The sequence below is a fragment of the Heptranchias perlo genome, chromosome 4 (genome assembly GCF_035084215.1).
Source record: "Heptranchias perlo isolate sHepPer1 chromosome 4, sHepPer1.hap1, whole genome shotgun sequence".
Classification (NCBI taxonomy): Eukaryota; Metazoa; Chordata; class Chondrichthyes; order Hexanchiformes; family Hexanchidae; genus Heptranchias; species Heptranchias perlo.
The window spans coordinates 132,504,056-132,526,812 of record NC_090328.1 but is presented as its reverse complement, the minus strand read 5'-3'; positions in this window follow the sequence as shown (position 1 = coordinate 132,526,812).

Below are 22,757 nucleotides of genomic sequence, written 5' to 3'. Positions count from 1 at the left end.
AGCCCTGCACATTTTTTCATTTCAAGTATTTATCCAGTTCCCTTTTGAAGGCCACGATTGAATTTGCCTCCACCACACCCTCAGGCAGTACATTCCAGATCCCAACCACAAGCTGTGTAAAAAAGATTTTCCTCATGTCACCTTTGGTTTTTTTGCCAATCACCTTAAATCTATGCCCTCTGGTTCTTGACCCTTCCACCAATGGGAACAGTTTCTCTCTATCTATTCTGTCTAGACCCTTCATGATTTTGAACACCTCTATCAAATCTCCTCTCAACCTTCTCTGTTCCAAGGAGAACAATCCCAGCCTCTCCAGTCTGTCCACGTAACTGAAGTCCGTCATCCCTGGAATCATTCTAGTAAATCTCCTCTGCAACCTCTCTATGGCCTTCACATCCTTCCTAAAGTGCGGTGCCCATAACTGGACACAATCCTCCTGTATTTGTGGCCGAACCAGTGTTTTATAAAGGTTCACCATGACTTCCTTGCTTTTGTACTCTATGCCTCTATTTATAAAGCCCAGGACCCCGTATGCTTTTTTAACCGCTTTCTCAACCTGCCCTGCCACCTTCAACGATTTATGTATATGCACTCTGTTCTTCGAATTCCTTTAGAATTCTCCCCTTTAGTTTATATTGCCTCTCCTCATGTTTCCAACCGAAATGCATCACCTCACATTTTTCCGTTTTAAACTTCATCTGCCACGTGTCCGCCCGTGCCACCAGAGTGACTATATCCTCTTGAAGTCTATCGCTATCCTCCTCACTGTTTGCTAGCCTTCCAAGTTTTGTGTCATCTGCAAATTTTGAAATTGTGCCCTGTACTCCCAAGTCCAAGTCATTAATATATATTATTATCAATATATTGATCTCAGCCTTGAATATACTCAACGAATGAGCATCCACAGCCCTCTGGGGTAAAGAATTGCAAAGATTCACAACCCTCTGAGTGAAAAAATTCATCCTCATCTCAGTCCTAAATGACCGACCCCTTATCCTGAGACTATATCCCCTAGTTCTAGACTCTCCAGCCAGGGGAAACAGTCTCTCAGCATCTATCCTGTCATGACCAAGCTCAAGAATCTTTTATGTTTCAATGAGATCACCTCTTATTCTTCTAGACTCCAGAGAGTATAGGCCCGTTCTACTCAATCTTTCCTCATAGGACAACTCGTTCATCCCAGGAATCAATCTAGTGACCCTTCGTTGCACTACTCTAAGGCAAGCATTCATTAGGTAAGGAGACCAAAACTGTACACAGCACTCCAGGTATGATCTGACCAAAGCCCTGTACAATTGCAAGAGCTTCCCACTCCCTCAACGTCTAGGTGGTCTTGTTTGTGAACGTGCAGCATGCATGAAACATTCATTGTGCACCACTCAGTCGTCACATGCATGTTCAGGGATGGGGGCCCAGTGGAAGAATGGGTAATCTGTGACCAGGCTTACCCTCTGCTAATGTGGCTAATAATGCCTTTTCGCATCCCACAGCTCAAAGTGGAGGAGAGGTACAGTCAAGTGCATGCATGGTTGAGAGGCTAAAGAGCCACTTCAGGTGCTTGGACAGGTCTACCGGTGTCCTTCGACACTCCCCAGAAAGAGTAGTCCTGGTGTGCTATGCCCTGCACAAGTCTGCGATGTTTGAAGGTCTGAACCTTGGCAGAGGTTCCTGCACTATGGAAGCTGGAGCAAAGGAACGTGGCATGTCCAAAGAAGGCATCTCTTCCAGAGGGCAGGATGGGTCAGATGCCCCGTAGAGCCTGCCGTGTGCAGGTGGCACTGTGCCTGCCAGTGGAAGGCCAGAGCCCAGCTTGGTATTGCCGCCCAGAGAGGTGGCAGCAGCAGGCACTTGGACCGCACTAATCGTCCTTCCACTGTGGGCTTGATCTACAGCCCCAGCCAGCACCCTGATGAGTGAAACAATGGCAGCTGTCAGATTGCTGCAAGCCCTCAGCAAAAGACTGTAAGCCACAGCTCATCATGACCTCCAGTCTGTCACCTATAGCCTCAAGAGCGTCCATCAGGATCCGAGCCCCAACTGCTCCCTCACTGCCCTCGGTTCGGGAACTGTTGCGTATCTCAATGTAGCAGCCACCTGCTTCATTGGTTCTCTCAGCTCTAACATCGCCTGTGTGATATTGGTGCTGAGTATTACAGCAGACTCGGTGGCCAAACCAGCAAGAAGCTCCAAGCTACTGCTGATGGAGCCCAGAGTCCTCATGCCCCTCTGATGCTCCACCAGCAGGCACCTTTTCAGGCCAACAGCCGTCAAGTCACACTCCACTAATTCACCAGTCTGTGGCCGCCTTCTAGTGGGTCTCTCCGGAGAGGAGGTGGCACCTTCCACCTCCTCAGAGTCTTCCCGTTCCCTGAAACTGGAGAGCTCATCTGGTGTTGAAGTGCTCACTCGCTTGCCCTGGTGGAATGTGTCCACGCTGGTACCCAGTTGAAGAGAGCCAGGTGACTCTGACTCTGCTGGTGAGCATCCTGAAGGTGGGGAGAGGGGTGGGAAGCTGCACTCCCAGGAAAGTGCAGAGGTGTTCAGCTCTGACTTTTCAATGACCCCACATCCAGTAGCATGATAGGCAGAAGTTGCTCGACAAAGCCAGCATCCTCTCCCTCCATCTCCTCTGGAAACTGCTCCCCCTCACTTACCCTCGCCCCATCCTCCACCTCCTCCTCTTCCTCCTCCTCCTTGTCCTCCTCCTCCTCCGCAACAACTACTTTCCAGCATCTTGGCTGAGCTGAGGGAAGAAATAACAGGGGGTGAGAATGGTTGCACTTGCCAGTGCTGAGATGCCCCTGGGGGGTGGGGGGAAGAGGGTGGGAAATGAGAGTGGGAGCCTGTCACCTGGCTCTGGAGTCTCCTCCGCCCACCTGCAAGACTTCCACAGTGGTGTGGCAGCTCAGCAGCTCCACTTCCTTCTCACAGGAGGTGAAGGTTTGTAATCCCCCGTCTCCCACACTATTTGCTCTCTCCCAGGCGTTGTGTGCATTCTTGCCTTGCAAAGACAAAAATACAGAAAGGTTAGGCTTGTTGTCATTTGAGTGTGTGGAACAACTGAAGGAGCTACTGGTCTGTGTCTTTACCAGGGTCTGCACTGAAAGGTCATTGATCAACTAGTTCTACCTCCTTGAGTGTGATATCCATAGCGGGCAATGGAGAAAGTTAGTGCACGGTGAATTTCTTACCTTCCCTGCTCTGGTGAGGCTGTTGAATTTCTTGTGGCACTGTTCCACCAACCTGGACACAATTGAAGTGGCACTCAGTGCCTCTGCCACCTCTGTCCATGCCCATCTCCTGATCGTACATGAGGGCTGGGATGTGGGTGAGCTAAGGACCGATCATGCCTTCCCTCAATCTCATCCAGGAGGGACTGCATGTCTTAATCTGCAAAGTTGAAAGCCCTCTTCCCGGCAGCTTCTCCTGTGATTCAGTAGTTTGCTGTGAGAAGGGAAGAGCTTGAGATAACTGAGCATCTGTACAGGACAACTTTAATTAATAAATTTTAAAATCTTCATAACACTGAGCTGTGAGCTGCTAACCTTGTACTCCCCAGCCTCAGACTGAAGGAAAACTTTTTTCTCCAACTTTTATAGTCCTCTACCCGAGCATCTTGGTCCTATTCCAATTATGTATGAACCACGCTGTGCCCATTTTGTGAATTTACACTCGTTTTACATTTGGGCGTATGCTAATGAGACTGGCAGGAAATTTCAGCGTAACTTGACATCGACAAAACGGGCGCAGAATTGGGTGCATTTTCAAGTCTAAATTCCAGGTTATGCCCAACAGGAAATTCCAGGCCAAGATGGTTAGTGTGGAACAGTATTTGCTTTTATACTGGTGCCATTTTAGTTCAGATTCCAGAGAACAGCATCTACAAGTCGGCTTCTTAAACCAGCTCCCTTAACCTAGTGGTAAACTCACAGACCGATGAAAAACTGGGATAAGGGAGCTAGGAACATCACTGTGGCTGTTGAGAGCCAGCTCAAAGGCACTGGTCTCCCGGAATCCGAACTAAAGTAGCGCAGTTTAAATGCAGCTATGGAAAGATCCACCAGAACTTTTGACCACGGCAACGGTGTAAAACGGGCAATTAACGGATCGGCCGCCCGTTTTACATCTCCGGCAAAATTGAAAGTTCTGCCAAGGTGTTTTAATGTCCAAATTGTAAATGGTGCAGTAGTCCGTGCGCATACTACAACTGTAAGAAACTATAACGTCGCAGATAAATATATGCCATTAAGGTAGAATAAGCAACAGGCAGTGTTGTTGTGAATTTTGTGCTCATCAAGGTGAAGGATGTTACTATTAGGAAATGGAATATTTTCACATTTCAAGCATCAAGTATCATCATTAAGCACTCCCAGGTCTTATATGATATGGTTAAACGCTGGAGTAAAGCGCTGTTTACATTGCCCTAACAATCTGCCTTAGCCTGAAATTGAAAAAGAAATCACCTTTTGCATAAGAATGATTTAGTTTCTAGAGCAGTCTTCTTTACAGTGGCATCTTAGAATACCTTGGACTCTTTCTGAAGTGGGTGCAAGGTGACCTGTGATCATTGCTGCTCTGCAAAATTCTACCTGGGTGGCTGTGAGACTGAAACCAAAATCATCCTGGATTCACCAATGCAATGTAAACGTGGCATTGGCAACATATTGCGGTCAAGTGAATCCCTTGCAGTGGGATGTAGTGAATACTCAGATAGTATAGCTACAGATACAGGCCCGGAATTGTCTGTAAATTTGTGCTCAAAAAATGGCGTAATCCTGGCATAATCCAGTGCAAAACATCGAGGAAATTGGGGCGTAAGTCACTTCAGCTCATTTTTACGCTATGCCCAAATTCCCTTAATCTTTAACATCAAAACCCTCATTAACATAGCTCCGCCCCCATGCAAAACTGCACTTCACGCAAATTTCCTGAATTTACACCAGTTCGGAAACGTGCATACCAAGATTAGCATCTGTCCATTTGAAATGAAAATCGTTAAAAAGTGTTACATTTTCTTTATTTGTTTAATTACGGGAGGGCCGTTACTGGCTTTCCGCCTCGTTCCCTGGTGGCAATGCTTGCTGGGTGCCCAAGTGCAGGAATGCCCAGAGAGAGCTGGCACCACGTCCTGCCCCGGGGGAGGTCAACGGGGGGGTCCCAGGGAAGGCCAAAAATCTGAAGGTAGGCCTCAGAAATGATTTTCTGCCCCTCCTGCCCTCCACCACAGCTTTAAGCCTACCATTGTGACCTTCTGGCTGCCACTTGTGATTGGCCCTGCCAGGCAGCAGACCTACACTGGAACTCTGCCTGGGCTTTTAAATGGCCTAGGGCAGCAATTAGAGGGAAGCCCGAGGCTGGACCAGTGCAGTTGGGTTGGATTTATATCCCAGTGGCATGTATGAATGTATATGTGTGTGTGTGTGTATACGTTTTATTTGTTGTCTTGCTGCAGTGCATGGTGTTTGTTGCACCATGAACCTCCTGGATATAAATGTGGCATTGAGAGTAAACTCATATTGCAGTTGCCCCTGCTGCACCAGTCAGGGGAAGAATAACCAAAGTCTGTTATGGGCAAGGATCTCCTTAAAATATTTTTTTTTTCAGCGGAGATGACTGAGGGTGTTGTTACACTGCCAGTTTTTCATTCATGCACTGCGGTTTTAACTGTGCGTCACTGCAAAATTGGCAGTACAACTCTGGAGTCAGACCTGCTCTGACTCCAAAAATACATTGAAACTAAGCAGTGTTAAATCACTGTAGGGAGGCTATCCCCCACTGCTTGGCTTCACGCTGTGTGGAGGATATCTCCAATGAGGTGTGAAGCCACATTTAAAATGTGCAGGCGATCTGTTGGACTCCATGGGCACTTTATAAACTTAGCGCAGATTTTTATTTTTTAGAAAGCAGAAGTTCTTGCCTGTGGTTTCGAAACATTAAAAATTGTATTTATTTTTACGTGAGAGGCAGCAAGGGCAGCAGACAAAGGGTTAACTTAAAAGAGGGAACTCCTGGAAGGATTGTAGCATCATTCAAGAAATTCGAGGTCTTTATAAAAACAAAGTCCTGCAATTAGGCATGGTAACATAAATTGGATATATCAATAATATTGGTGAAGTAGGTAAGTGGTCCGATATTTTCTTTGATTTTTAGTGTAAAAGCCCACCCTTTAGCCTGTTGGGGAAGTCTGTTGTTAGATTGTTTTCAGCATGAGTAACATGATGAAGTCACTTCAGTGACAAATAGCAGTAGTTTTTAATCAAACTTAGCAACCTTGTGCATAATTGAAGCAGAGAGAGAGAAAAAGACCAACTCAAGAAGAAATGCCAAAAAACAATGCGGAATATCAATTAGAACTAGCCAGATTTGTATTAGAGAGTCAAAGTGCCTCATCACCCTGGTGGCACATGCTGGCCACATGTCTCTCTTTGAAGCTCCCATTCTCAGTGCAGTATAACCACAGCCTTCGTAGCAACCACCAACTGCTTGTTAGAAAGAAAATTGGTGGAAAAAAAGCCCTTCAAACAGATTACACCAGATCAGTGCTCCAGAAAACATCAGCAGATTAAATTACAACCTTCATATTTAGTGCTACAATGATGCTGCCGAACTAACCAAATATAGGCTTATATCAGTATTAAGACCTACATTATTTGCTCAACTAGAGTATACATTTAATACACATTTAGCAGGAGTGGAGTACTGAACTCCTAATAGGAATCAATTTTGGATTTTCACTTTATATGTACAGAAAATCTTTGCCTCCAAACGATTCATATTTAGTGTACATTTGTCAGTACCTAAATTGTTTTTTTATATATATATATATAATGAACAGAAGGGATGTTTTCTGTGCACTAATTACTATCCTGCACTTTGGCAAAACTTTAAAATAAAACTTAAAGCACATCATTGCTGGATTTCAGTCAGAAGCGAGCAGCACAATGTCAATCGGGTAGCAAAAGGCATTCTGTGAACCATCTCCCTGCAGCAATCAATGGCTGCTCTCACGCAGCAGAAAACATTCACTCTGAAACTTCTTTTTACTGATCAGATAAAATGTACAAAATAAATTTGTGCTAGCCACAAAGTAACAGCAAGGTGTTTTGTGCAATAAATCAGAAGTTGTTTATGGAGTCTGGAGTTTGACTTTAAGGGGTCGCACTGTCTATAGCCTCTGGGAATACCCCTGTGGTGAGAAAAAAATGTTCCCTTTATCCAGTCATTCCCAATAAAATCCATAGGGGGTGAAACTGTTCTTGAGCAAATGTTCTTTAAATGAACATGGCCATTAGCTGGGTTCCTATTACTGTATGTGCTTAAATGGAGTCGGATACATTTGAAACAGCTCAACTAGTAATACTAGAGTATCTCAATTGAAATTTGATGGCATTGCTGTCTCAAAGGGTTCAGTGTTAGTAATCAGCACTGTCAACACTGGACAAATCCTCGGTGTGAGATTTTCAGTCATGAGCTGTGTACAGCAGCCGTCGCTTTGTGCCACAAACACAGTTAAAGATTGGCGAGTGTTTTTGTTTTATTTTCCAGTCTTTCACTCACTAATGCTGTGGATGATGAGCCAGCAGCTAATACTCAGGGTTCTTTTGCCTTCAAGTGAGAAAAAGCAAGAAAATGTCAAAAATTACTGGCAGAGCATGAAATTACAGTAGTGGGGTGAGGGTGGGAGGGGGGTGGGGGGCGAAGGAGGAGATTGTGATCTCATCGGTGAGTCTCCCACCAAATCTGAGAATGTTGATAGGCCTGTAAACATGAGCAAGCTACAGAGGAACCTTGTTATATGCAAAAGTTAGATATAACCAGACTAACATATAAAGGGCTCATATTATTTTTAAGAAAACGCAATCTATCAGTTTTGCATACAATGGATCTTTATTGCAAATGCATATCAAAATGATTACAAAGTACAATAGTATGAACTCTGACTAAATTTTAACATTCTGCTTTAAATCATGGTTTCTACCTAAATATTTACTTGTGAGTGTGTGCCTTAGGTTGTGACCTTGAGATAATTTGCAACATCAGTGCTTAGCCACATGCTGTAGTTCTTCGAAGAAAGCGACTGCTGTGTTGCTACAGTACAATAAATCTATATGTGTTGCATTGGCTTGTTTCACGGAATTGATTTAAAGGGGCTTTCCGAGGTTTACATTTTGATTTCTGCTTTCAATCCCTGTTTTAAGAGCTGTAACTTGCCACATTGAGAAACTTGACTATTTATCAGCGTACTGCTCAGCAATTCTTAACTGATGTACTTTTGAAGTGGAGATGCCGGTGATGGACTGGGGTTGACAATTGTAAACAATTTTACAACACCAAGTTATAGTCCAGCAATTTTATTTTAAATTCACAAGCTTTCGGAGATTTTCTCCTTCCTCAGGCAAATGTTTTCATATTTGCCTGAGGAAGGAGAAAATCTCCGAAAGCTTGTGAATTTAAAATAAAATTGCTGGACTATAACTTGGTGTTGTAAAATTGTTTACAATTGTACTTTTGAAGAAACACCCATTGTTATCTGGATTATCTCTGTTTTAAATCGTTGGATACACAAATTAAGGTGGCCCCATGCTAACGTGTCCCTGTACCACATGACCTCAGGATTCCTAGGAAGTTGTTCTCTGTGAGGTCTTCCCTGCCAAACTCAGCTGTTTTGAATTAAGAGTTAATATCTGAAGGCCACAGCAGGCTAGTCAGTTGTGAGAATTTAATTTATTGCTGTACACCTCTCAGCTTCCAGTCTCAGAAATGTGGGAAACTGTTCCATAAAATGTGGCACCAATGAATGCGATTTGAAATGGACTCTGTGAAGGGATGTGGGAGCTGGAGATTGCAGCTGCCAGGTTCAACTCAGTCCCTAGAAAAATGGAGCCATTGCTTTGAAGAAGGTTAGCAAACCTGATGTTCAGGCCATGAAAGGAAAATGTTTAAATATCTTATATTGGGCAAAAATAAAAAGAACCCGACACTGCAGATGGAAGAAGAGAAATATGAAGTTGGAAAATGCTACAAGTGGGATGAAACAATTTTATGCTTTGTGTTGGCAGGAGTTCCTAATTGAAGACACATTATTCCTGGTGTTTTGTAATGATTTTTTATAGCATTTTTTTTATTCCTCCTTATTGACATGGTATTTTCTACATCTTTGAAGGCTTTTTATGGCATCAGAATGTGTTACATTAAAAAGAGAAAAACTTCCACAGTTTTATTTTCTTCACCACACTGAGCTTAATGTGCATATGTGATGGTTTGATGACTTCAAACTTTAATTTTTATAACATCAATCGGGTAAAGAGAGACTTAAAGAAGGAATATGTCACACTTTCTGCACTTTCCTCAGGCCCCAATAGTTTACGCTGATTTCCACTTGCTTTTACGAGCAAGGGTTTTTACGTTCAGACGTATGCTGATACGATTCACAGGAAATTTCGGCATAAGCTGCCATTGGCAAGATCAATGCAGAAACCGGCGGAAATTTCAGCATAAATCGGATTGAGGAAACTTGTGTTTTGGGTGTGAAGTGTACATTAAATCTTGCAGCTGGTTAGTAGTAACTGTACTGGCTTGAGACTGCTATTTGAAATTATGAAAATGCTAAAGGACTACTGAACTAAATCATCTGCCATGGCAGCATGAATACTATCTTAATATAACACAATGTTTATACTGTAATGCTGTACAAATGTATTTTACACATAGGATGTGAACTACTTCATGTAACTGTTATTTAAAAAATATTATCACCTAAGGAACAGCTGTAACATTTCGGAAGCCTGGGAATACTACAATTAAATGAGACCAATAAAAGCTTTTGTTTATATTTTCTTGAAGTGTATGAATTATGTATCTTCTAGTCAGACATACTGTTGCAGATGTAGTTTGAAAGTACAGTACAACAATAATGATATCAATGTCTCGTCAGCTCAAGGCAGAAAGACAAGAGGATTAATATACAGAAAGAAAGCATAGATTTATATTGAATTGTACAGACTTAGTCATCTCTGTAATTTTTCAAATGACGAATATTAACTTTCCCAGCTGAATGCCATACAAATACATTGTGCTTATTTCCCTACAAGAAAATGTGCCAGAATGCTGCAAGTATAGTCAGGTGGAGATCTTTTTGTATATGAAAAAGCTTGAATTAAAAGCATTTTCTGCTCTAAATTGCTTCTTCTTGCCTTAGGAAACTAAGTCAAATGTCAAATGTCAATGATTACCAGAGGCAAGCAGTCAACATTAATTCGGACTGGCTTTGGCAAGTCTAAAATTCTGTACTAAAAACTGTATTAAGTTGTCCCTGCTCAGTGTCTGTAACACTGACTCTGTAATTTTTTCAAACAAATTAAGTTCAAAATAAAGGATTGCCTAAAAATGTGCCTTCACATATGCAATCCAAAATAAAGTTTTGATATTTTCCTTGAAAACGTTCATTCATTTCTGACACGGCTATAATTAAAAATAAATAAAACTGTAGTAGCAGGAGCTATTGTCAAGAGATCACATTTGTAGAGACAATCTACAGGTGCCTACATATTGAGACCTGATTCAATGGCTAAAGATGTCAGGGATAGAGGCAGAAATAAGAGAGGACAGAAGTGGGAGAACATGAATTGGGGCCAAAAAATGGTGAAAGATAGAAATGAAAATTAAAACGGACATGAGAGACAGGGAAGGATGCACCAGAAGATGGTGAAAATTAAATAATTGAGCTTGGAGATCACGATCCTTATGGATGAGGGAGGCCATTTAGCCTATCTTCATTCATCCATCCAGAGAAAGCTTACACTCCTTCCATTGCTGCATCTAACATGATAGATGAAGGACGAAGGAAAGCAACTAAAAAGTTAATGGAAAATTACTATTTTAGATTAACACAAATTTTTCATTTCATTATGAGGGATACTACTCCATTTACACCTCAGGACCTCCCAAAGTGCTTTACAGCCAATTAATTGTTTTTTAAGTGTAGTTGCTATTGTTACATAGACAAACATGGCAGCAAGTGATATAAATGACCATTTAATCTGTTTTGGTTGACAGTTAATGTTGGCTAAGACACTGAGAGAACTCCCTGCTCTTCTTCAAATAATGCCAGGGGAAAGGGAACTTTTACGTAAACCTGAACTGGCAGATAGGGCCTAATTTAACATCTCATCTGAAAGACAACACTTCCAACAAAGCGGTACTCCCTCAGTACTGCGTCGAGATTCTCTGAAATCTCTGGAGTGGGGCTTAAACCTGCAACCTTATGATATTGAGCCAAGCTGAAACTTGATAGAAGTGAGACACACACGAACAGGACTCATTATGACCTAGGACTCGTCCACATAGTTTGAAAGCTTTAGTGTTGTTACAAACATAACTTTAAAAAATCAAACTGAATTTATCAGGAGCGGAGTTTGTAGTTCATTGGGGATGAGGTTGTCCTCAATATAACAAGTAAGTAAAAACTGTGGAAGCTGTGGGACAAGATTGTCCCAGTCATAACTTCAACACTGCTCATTGCTATCCTGTTGAAAATGAGACAAGGATTTAAGCATCCTCATTGTGAGTACTCAAGTTGGAATGATTTACTTTCATCAGAACGAATCAAATATATTTTTTAATGGAGAATACAACTGTACAGTTGAATACTTAGAATGAAAAAGGCCTTTGTCTTTTTATGTGTTGCATTCTTTTGTCTTGTTGCCAGCTTCGTTATTGCTGAAGAAATCAGCAACAGAAGGGCTCTCGATAGAAAGTCAATTCAGTGCATAGAAATGAAGTGAGCTCGTTCCAGGGACATCAGTTACCGGAGTCTTTATGGACATGTTTGCTGACCAGCATTGGCTTAAGTATAATTCCTGTTCCTCTCCTATAGAGGAATCATACAACTATTGATTTTTCAGTTAATTTCCCCTTTAAATTCCTAAATAAAAAATATTTTTTGAATAGTTTAATCCTTTGAGTTAAACTTTTTTTTTTGAAGACTAAGTTGTTCGTCCACTGAGCCTGCAGCAACACTACTAAGAATCCTATCTCATGAGACTGTTGCAATATCAGGTAGTACTGATGCATCTGATACAGCTTGAACCTCAACTGTGAGAGAGCATCCTTTGCAGTACCAGGTAACACCGTCAGAGTTATTAATGAATTACTACTTTCAACTTGGGTCTGAACTCATTTTTACACGCCATCCATTCTTTGGAATGAGAGTCAAAGCCTAGATCTCCAAATGTAATGGATGGCCCTACAACAGTGTTGTCCAGTAGAAATCGTTGACTAGCCACAGATGTGGCTATGGCATCATCGTTTTGGCCACATGCGGTAATTTTAATAGAAAACGCCTTAGACACAATGCAGGTAAATGTATTTCACGTGTATATTTAGTTAACAAACATCTACCCCATTTGGTGCAAAACTTTGCAGTTTTTCTCTTTTCACCTAAGATTGGAATTCTGGCATGAATTTATCAGACACGGCACATCTTAATGGAACTTCTAGGTTTTTATCCAACAATTACGAGCAGTACTTTGACTTCATCAGAGTGATTGCTGAGAATGTGATCTCTCCACAAGACATGCCAGACCGACCCCTGTTCTCCATCCTGTTGGAAGCTGCTTGCTTTGTGCCATAACGTTGGAGCTGCTCGTTATTGGCTGAGCTTGCTTTCTTCTCCTGGCTTGGAGCGATTATTCCGATTGGTTGAGCTGACCACAATGACAGCTCCCCTTTCTATACAATATTGTTGCTGTTTCCATGGTGCTGAAGTCCAGCGTTTTCACCCGTGTTACACACCATTTCAGCAGATAGCCAATAAGCAATAACCAAGGAGGTAAAGCACACACATCAATCAAAAAACACTCATACTCTCTGCTTTACATCTTACCAATTTACCAACAAATGCACAAAAAGGTTGAAGTACATGTATACAACAAAAACAACTTGCATTTATATAGCACCTTTAACGTAGTAAAACGTCCCAAGGCGCTTCACAGGAGCGTTATCAAACAAAATTTCACACTGAGCCACAGAAGGAGGTATTAGGACAGATGACTTGGCCAAAGAGGCAGGTTTTAAGGAGCGGCTTGAAGGAGGAGAGAGAGGTAGAAAGGCGGAGAGATTTAGGGAGGGAATTCTAGGGCTTAGGGCCTAGGCAGCTGAAGGCACGGCAGCCAATGGTGGAGCGGTTAAAATCGGGGATGCGCAAGAGGCAAGAATTGGAAAAGCACAGAGATCTCGGAGGGTTGTAGGATTGCAGGAAGTTTATCTCAGGGTCAAATAGGACGCCAAGGTATAAGCCATGCGAATATGAGTATTAAGATAACATGCCCAACATTACTCATTTTTTAATTCACTAATCAAAAATGCAAATAGCCAAAATCTGGATTCAGTCATCCAGATGAGGTTTGATCAACAAAAAAAGTGACACAAGAACATCAAAATTTTTAAAACAAGTAAAGGCTTGCCTCCTTTCAATAGACCAATCCTATTTTCCCACCATACCTCTTGATCCGTTTTCTCTCCAGAAACACAACTAATTGCCTCTTTTGCCCATTTTCAATGAGACCATTGTGGGCTGCCAGCATCAAGTTATGTACTGCTGGCTCTGCACATGGATGTGGTGGGTTTCACTATTTCTGAGCCATACACACAGTCTGTTTACGCTTTATTTCTGAGCAGTGTATTCCACAAACACAAATGGAAAATAAAACGCAAACATTACCCCAGAATCCTGCCAGGAGGAGGATGTGATCTTCAGTAAAACTCAGCAGAAAATGGTTAAGTCAATCCTGTACTTGAGAAGAAACTAAATTATAGTTCACATATTGTAGTTAGTATTCTTGTTATTTTAATGACATTCATATGTCTCACTAAAACTCAAGTACTGTTGTCAGACCTATTTCTGCTGACTCAAAATTATACATGTATGGTGGTCATCCATAGGTACTGTGTAGATCCATCTGTTTCTATTCTGATGTTTTTCGTACATAATTAACAGTTGAAGTCGTACTTTATTTCTGAACTTTGTTCCCGATCCGTTGTGGTTTTTCTGTTTGTTTTATTTTTGAAATACCTGTACTTGATTACATCTGTGTCTATTTAATAGTAAAAATGGCCCATCAACACTTAATCATTTCATCTCCAAATAATTTGTTCCAAAAATAATACTGATCTTTCCCTATTCCAAGGCTGACTTTGTTAGGCTTTACTTCATTTGGATGATGTAATATTTGTTTAGATAATTAAGTGGATCGCACTTCTGGAACCCATCAAGATTATGGTTCTGTTTAGAGTTGATGTAAAGCCTGTCCACTTGTCACTTGAGATGTTTGGGAGATGGTGTCCGTAAGGGTGCAATTCAGCAAATGGCAATTCAAATAAAGGAACGCAAGGCTGCACTTGAGACCAAGTCAGAAGAGAGAAAATATTATGGCTTTTTTACAGTGTAAATACCCCTTTGATACCAGTACCTGTCTGGCTGACATCAAGTTGTGGTTGAGCCAAAATTTCTTTCAGCTCAACATTGGTAAGATTGAAGACATCCTGTTTGACCCCAGTCAGGAACTCCATGCCCAAGCTCAATCTGTACAAAATGCAAGTTCTACTTAGTGTTTAATACCATTCATCGAGTAATTACATCTCCTATTCTCTCTTCCCATGTATAATTCTTTGCACTTGTCCAAATTGTGTTGCATGTGGCATAGTTCTTGCAGATTTTGTCCTGGTCTTTCTGTAGTTCCTTAGCTGGCTCATCAGATTTGACTGCTCCCTTGCTTCGTATCAGTGAATTAGTTTCTCATTGAGGTTGTTCATGTTGATTTGGAACAGCAGGGGACCCAGCACTTTGACATCAATTTTGAACCCTCTCAGGCACCAAGTTGACTCAAAAAGCACAGTACATCTTCTCCAGTTGATTCAGAGGTAAAATCACCATCTCTGAGATTTATAGACTGGAAGATCCTGAGTGTAATCTCCATAATTACCCCTTCCCAGAGCCCCTAGGTTAGGGAAGGGAAAAATCAGCAAATGTTCTTGATGATGTTGTTATCCAGTGATGTGCTGGAAGTGCATGTGTGTGTGTATGTGTGTATGACAGGTGAGGACAGAATTGGGTTTGGCTGTGATGTCCTATATAGTCAGACACCCTGCTAACAATCACAAGTGAGGCTCACAGGTGATTAATGACCGCTCAGGCGAGGTACAGGAGGACAGCCACCACCCAAGGAACTGCACTGCAGTGAAAGAGTCCACGCTATCAGGAAAGGAAAGGAGGGAGGGAGGAGAGAAAATAGGAGCATTTTTTAAAGTACAGTATAACATGTGATACGGCATGTCTGTGCAACACTAGCAAGACCACCTGGAGGAAAGGAATGCAAAAGCAGCAGGTGCAAAGTCGTCAAAAAAGTAGGTCAAAAATAAAACCAGAAATTCCAAAGAAAAGGTCAGTTCTCCCATAAAAAGAAACATAGATTATGCTGCCAATCATATTTTAATGGTTGAAAAGAGCTGACTGTCTCTAGCTCTCCTTGCGATATTTAAAAAATAGAGCAGCTAGTGAGTTGGTGCTGCATGTGTGTGTTTGGAATGGATGCCCAAAGCTCTTATTTCCCCAAGTTCACAACAATGGGCAATGACCCACATTGCTGTCAAATAGAACCAATGCTGCCGCCTTTGATGCAGTATGAAAGTGGCATGAAATGCTCTCATCTAGTAGTCTGCTCTGTATCACCCACCAGTGACCTGCACATACTAGTGACATACCACTAGCGACATACACAAAGCATCAGTGTATTAATACCCCAGTCATATACATTGATGTGCCATTTAGCACAGAAGTTTGTGACTGTATTTTGACCTAATTTGTTGAAAAAAGTTTTCTTTCTTTATTAATAAATACTGTTTTGCATTTTATGGTAAAATAAAATGTGGCTTATGAAGCAATTTATTACAGGACCAAGTATAGAATATTGAATCACTTATAAGAAAGCAGAACTGTGAATAAATAATAATTGATTTCAGTTCAAAGCAAAGGTTTCACTTCCCCTTTATAGGAAACAAACCACTGACTGCATAGCCCATTGCAGTGGCTGAGAATGCCTTCTCTCCGGCCTCCAATTGGGAGTCCACAAAAGGATCCTGGCAATGAATCGCCTTTTTTTTCTTTAGCTCCCTTATGGAGAGATGTTGGACAGAATTTTAATGGGCAACTATCTGCACAGGCATGATCGTGATCATGAGCTCAGCAGAGTGGGAGGGGGTATAAGGGTCTCCATACTTCGAATGGAGCATTACCCCTCCTCAATATAGCTCAGACAAAAGTCCATTGTACCAATGCACAAGAAAGACATTACAGTCCCCTCAGAAATATTTATTCAATGGCATGAAACTGCACCTTGTGCCATTCAATTAAGTAGGTAAAGCAATGCCTGGAGGCACTATGAGGCACAGCGTGTCATCACGAACAGTTGTTCATTTCAGAACTTTGGAAAGAACAGACGTAACTGAGATCAAAAAATAAAAAAAGAAATGCTGTGACTAGTGTTTTGTGGGTAATGACACTATGACGACAGACTGGGAAACTAGCACTGTATGGACTGTTATCTTCATAATGCGCCCACACCTAAGAGCCTGTGGTGATGATATAAAAATAGCCATTGTGCAGTAATGTGCCACTGAAGTGTGAATCGGTGCGTCTATTACAGTCCTACCATTTTTGTTGAGCAAATATCTTTTCACTCCCTTTCCCTCATGATCTGGCTTCTGCCATTCACTGTCTTGAGCCCAGCATACAGGCAAGCAACTTGCACCTGGGTCTCTGCTGAAGCCACTTTGTGACTGGAGGTGTGTGAAAGCAGCAAGGGCTGTTTTTCCCTCCAAATTTTTCTGGATGTAAACTGACGTCCTACCAATGAGTGGAACCATGCCTTGGAGCTTCAATGTGCTGTACAACTGCGCTACTGTACAGTTGTAGCATTTTAATGTATTTTCTCGTCATTTTCTCCAACTTTAGAGAACACTGGAATTTACAACAAAGTTGGTCAACAGTCAGCCCAGAATACTTTGTAAACCATTAATGTTGTCAAGTACACAAGTCGAGCATTACTGTATTTATTGTTGTTGTCGTATGGCAAGCAGCCCAGCTGTCAGGACCTTGTTGACCAGCAACAGTTTAGCTTGTAGTACAAATTAGTCCAAATGACATTGCTTACCAATATCCTGGGAGATGTGAGGAAATTGAAGACTTGCTCCCATGTTCTTGGAGATGTCAGGACTTTAGATGCTAAATTGTAAAATAGCTAGATCTCTCTTTTAAATTTTTGGGCTTAACCATCTGAGCAATGGATTTTTTTTTCATTTCAGATACCCAATGTCAGTACACAAGTACAATGCTACCAGTTCATAGAGTAAGGGTCGACCCACTCTTCCATAACCTAACTTCAAGAAAGCACCTAACTGCACCACCCATTCTTGTGGTCTTTGAGCCAGTTTAGGTTTGTGGAGCTTACACAACAGGAACTCAGTTGACACTGTCCAAACTCATTTCACATAATATGCTGCTGGTTGTAAAAGTCCTATCATCCCATCAGTCTGAGTGGTTTTGAGACTAGGGCCCTGAGGTTAAAGGGCGATGAGTGAATCTCCGTGCCACTGGGCAGTTTATACTGTCCTACGAATGATGTCATCAAAGGCCCTCTCTAAATTTGCTTTGTTCTGTTGCACTGGTGACATGGAGTTAGAACAATTTAAATACATCACAAAACAAACATTTTTTTAACCTCTCAATTTGATTCCGAAGTACCTGAAATTCAAACTCTTTCTTTTGTTTCTATTAAGCTTGAAACTTCATTAAATTGTGTCAATAGAGAAACGGGGCTGATATCACTCACACAGAGAGTTGGACAGGAATAGCTTAGCAGTGAGTCTCTGCATATCTCACTAATGAACAATAAAACTGATTTTTCCTTCACATTAAGGTTTCTCTGACTTTCAGTTGTCTCAAGGGTCATAACATCCATAATGTGAAGACTCTAGTGAATGGCTTATATTTGGTGAACACCAGAATATGATAGTTCCAAATGGAAGAATTATTATATGCACTACCCATAGTGTTTGTAAAAATAGATACCCCAAAGGGATCGCAAGCTTGTTATCTTATTGCCAGGGTAATGGGTGATGCTTATGAACCTCTTCAGTTTTGCTTTAACGGATTATAACACCATCTGGACTTGTTTATTGGATGACTGCCTTGTAATCAATGCGAGTAAGTCCAGCTTGGTGGATGTATCAGGATGGAGTTATACAATAAAAATGGATCATCATAAAAAAAAACAGAAACTATGTTGCTGTCTTGAAAAACTCAAGCAATTGAAGATTCATCAATACCCAATTCATTTGTTCAGTTAACCACTTACCACCTTTAATCACATTTTTGATTTTCTCAGTTTGATTTTCCTAAATAACCTCAATGTAATATGTTGTGGACCAAGGGAAAGAAGTTTAAAAATCATTGACATTGCCCAAAGTGTGTTGGGAAATGGGGGCATCATGCATCTTGCAAGCCATCTTAATGTGACAGTGTATCCATGACACAACGTCCAGTATACTTGCTGTTTAGCGATCGGTAGGCAAAACTCTGTTATTTGTGTCCAGCCATGACTAGAAATTTGCTTCGTGGCTACCCGTTTATTAACATAATAACCCATTGAGCATATCTGAACGAGAAGATCTTCAGTTCCTCTGCTCTTCTTGAGTACCCTTCTAAAACCAACATCACTCTCAACGTGGTAAAAAATGTAATTCACTTCACCATGTATTCTTTCACCCTATTTTGTTAATTCGTTTCATTTTTCCCCTCGTCTCCCAGGCTTTGCCCTGTTCCTTAGCTTTTGGAATGGCATCGTTCTTCCAGGGCTTGAAAAGTATAAGTGGCCGCTAGAAGGTGAATTACAGTAGCCTGGGGTGATTCTCCTTCCTTGTGTTAAAGTGCCTGGTCTCCTCTCGGTGTCTTCACCCGATGTCACGGCCAAGACTGGGAACCTACTACATGAGGAATCATAGGCCCAAAATCAGGTTCCATCACTGTGTTGAACCTCATACTGCTGTTACACATTTAAAATTTAGTAGCCTTGCTTAATATCTCGGTTGTTCAGGTTATTAAGGATTCTACATTTCAAACCCTAGCACCAGCCCTTGTTAACCTAACAAATGAAGGATAATAAAATTATGAACATTTGTTGCAGCCAGTACAAGATTTATATTCAAACTGGCACTATTAAACAGATTGGGGTTTAATTTGCTCTGTGTGTTAGAGATATTCCATGCACTAATAGTGCATTAAGAGGTAGTTATTTTGCAATTTAGTGTTAATTAGAAGGGTGGTAACTTTTGCCTGTGCTCCTAAATTTGCTCCTGGGAGTAAATATTTTTCATGAAAATAAACACATAGACCTGGTGTTAGTCTTTTATTTGCTTTTTAATGCTTATTAAGTAACAATTAATGTGGAGTTTGCAGCTTTATTCAGGAGTTACTTCATTCCCACATGGTTTTAATTTCTCCCATTTAAAGCTGGTCTGAAAGCACTGGAAAGAGCTGTCAGAGTTCCAGTGTTGAGGAAAGGAAGATAATTCAAGAACAAGTCTTTCAGCAAATTCAAAGGTGAGGTCACATCAAGGCTTGATACTTTGAAGGAGGAGCAGCAAGAGACCAGACCCTTGAGGTTTGAGGCCATAGGAGGCAGACTTTCAGAACTTGATATGACCCAATGGAGCATGATTCTCCTGATGTGTTGGTTACTTAGACCTCAGCAAGAAACAGTGTTTAAAGAGGCAGTGCCTCAACAAAGATGCCATCTTCTGCCTGTGTCAGTCCCCAGAACCTGACCAATAACCACAGAGCAACATCTGGACAGCACTTTGAGCAGAACTGGAAATGAAAGTGACCAGCACACTCAACTTCTGTCAGTAGGTGCTTCCAGGCATCAACAGGAGACATCATTTGGATCAACCAGTATGCAGTTCATTGCTGCATCACTGAGGTAACAAGTGCCCTCTTACACCATGCATCAGCATACATCAAGACCAATGGTGGCACTGACTGGAGAAGCAGACTCAATGTCAACATTGTGAGGAAATCCCTCAGTACAGGTTTCCATTGATTGCACTGTCATTGCCATTCGTGAACCTGCAGGCAGCACCTTCCCTGTTATTAATAGGAAGGATCACTGCTCACTTTTGTTCAACAAGAATGCTTTTGCCTCCTTCAGTGGCAATATTGTGCAGCATGCAAGATACAATTTATCTGCCAAATCCCTCCACCTCAGAATGCAAGATATTGCCAGAGCGGTCCAAACTGGTTTGAATCTGTGGAGTCTGAAATTTACTACTATAGTAAATTTATTACTATAGTAAATATATACAGTTATCATTGCCTGGTGTCAGCCGTGGCTCAGTCCCCAGAACCAGACCAATAACCACAGAGCAACATCTGGACAGCACTTTGAGCACTTTTGCTTCTGAATCAGAAGGTCGTGGGTTCAAGCCTCACTCTAGATACTTGAGCACGTAATCAGTGCGGAACTGAGAGAGTGCTACAATGTCGGAGGTGCCATCTTTCGGATGAAATGTTAAACCAAGGCCCACTTGGATCCAATGGTACTATCTGTAGAAGAGCAGCAAAGTTCTCCCCAGCCAATATGTATCCCTCAGCCAACACCTAAAAAAAAAAGCAGATGATCTGATCATTATCTCATTGCTGTTTGTGGGAGCATACTGTGCACAGTTTAGCTGCCGCGTTTGCTAAATAAACGTGAATACACTTCAAAAGTGCTTCATTGGCTGTAAAACGCTTTGGGCCATGCTGAGGTCGTGTTCCTGTGTCCACAAAGATCAGCAACTACAGTTCAAGTGTGATCTCCCAGGTTATGATGTTCATAATGACCTCCTTGTAGCAGGTATGTTTTCTTCAATTTGTGATGTGCCATCACCAGGAATAACATGGTGGTGCCTGTTGAAGTTTGCCATCTTCTGCAAAGAAATGAATACTTTGCATGGCTTGAAATGTGGGTTTGCAGAGAGAAACAAAGCCTGTATTACAGGTCTAATAGAATGAAATGTCACATACCTTGGTGGTTTGTAATATGGAAAAGCAGAGTGAGTACTTTTGTATAATAAGTTCTACCTGTGCACAAAGGTAGTTAGTGAACAATCTTTCTCAGATGCTAATAAGCACCGGTGTGTTTTCTGACCCATTGTAGAAATATCATCATCACCTTTAATTTGCACTTCACTTCCAGCAAGCTACTGGCAAAGTGTGGGTTAATAATACTCTTGTGTGAAACTATTCAGGCAAACATGGCCAACACCAACAAGCTCCTTGGCTGGGTATTTTACCACTGTAAGATAATTGGCACTCGAACCCATGCATAGCAAAATAAAATCATCAACAGTCATGCTCGAATATCACAAAGTGAGACAACTGACTGACTTTCATTACTTACCCTGGCACTTTTTCACCTTTTTTCCGATCCCTTCAAACGCAGCTGTTTGTGGAAACTGGGTCAGCCATGAGCTATAAAGAATACTTGGTGCATCAGTCCAATTGTGGAATGTGCATATTGCAGCACTGATGGTCAGAATAAGATTACTATTGGGCCCTCTTTTTATTGATGGATTGCCCTTCATACTCATAGACAGAATTTCTCCATTCCAACATACCAGTGTCTACACTTCAAAAGTTATCCTTTGCTTAAAAAGCACTTTGGAACATCTTGAGGGTTTGAAGAGTGTATGAATGGAAGTTCTTTCTATTCCTTTACACCAACCATTATAATCTGAATGGCCTCATATGTGAAGTGGGCCTTTCCACTCTCTGCCCTCAGCACTCCAATTTGTGCATTCCACAGCTCGATTCACGTACAGAGGGTGCTTTATAGCACTTGTCTTAACAGGTGATTTAGCACTTTAATTCAGTGTTTTTTTTTTCTAATTGGCTGCTCTATTGTGCGATAACTGTAACCCATCCAAGCTCCAAGAATGTGTTGTGAATAAATCCGGGTGTTCCTGTGAATGGTCCAGGAAAAATGATGAACATGCTTTCTCTCATTTAATGCAGTGTGCAAAGAGCAAATTAAACCCTTGCTTTTGCTTCCAACAAGTGCCATTAATTAAGTCTTCAGCAATTGACAATGCTGTTGGCATTCTAATGGGTAAACGAGACTTAGCAAATTTTTTAAGCCAATCAATTATGTATATAATAATATACATTTATGCTAATATTACCTTTAAAACATTGGACTGGATCTTGCTGGAAAAATAACGGTGTGTTAATGATGCACACGATTATTAATACACGAATCGGACAGCAAATTCAGGGGATTAAGAAATACGCCGTGAGTTGCGAATCTCCAGAACCTGCTGGTCGATTTACGCCGCTCCTCCGTTTGCTTCACACAAACGGCATCTCACCCTCAATCTCCCCGTTATTTTGTAAGAACTTGATGGATTTGTACATTAATTGCCCATTAAACTCGCCGCAGAAAGATCGGGCTGGAACGTAACATCACCTTCATAACGACGTGATAATTGTTAATGCAATACTAATCAGCCTCTCTGGCCCAGAAAAGGAACAATTTAAACTGTTCAGTCTCATTCCTGCATGAAGTCAATTGTTGGTAGAGATTTTTAAAATGTCAAATTTGTAATTTGTTTCTTATTTTTCCTTTCTGTCTCTTTTTTTTTCCCACCCTCTCTTAATCCAATCT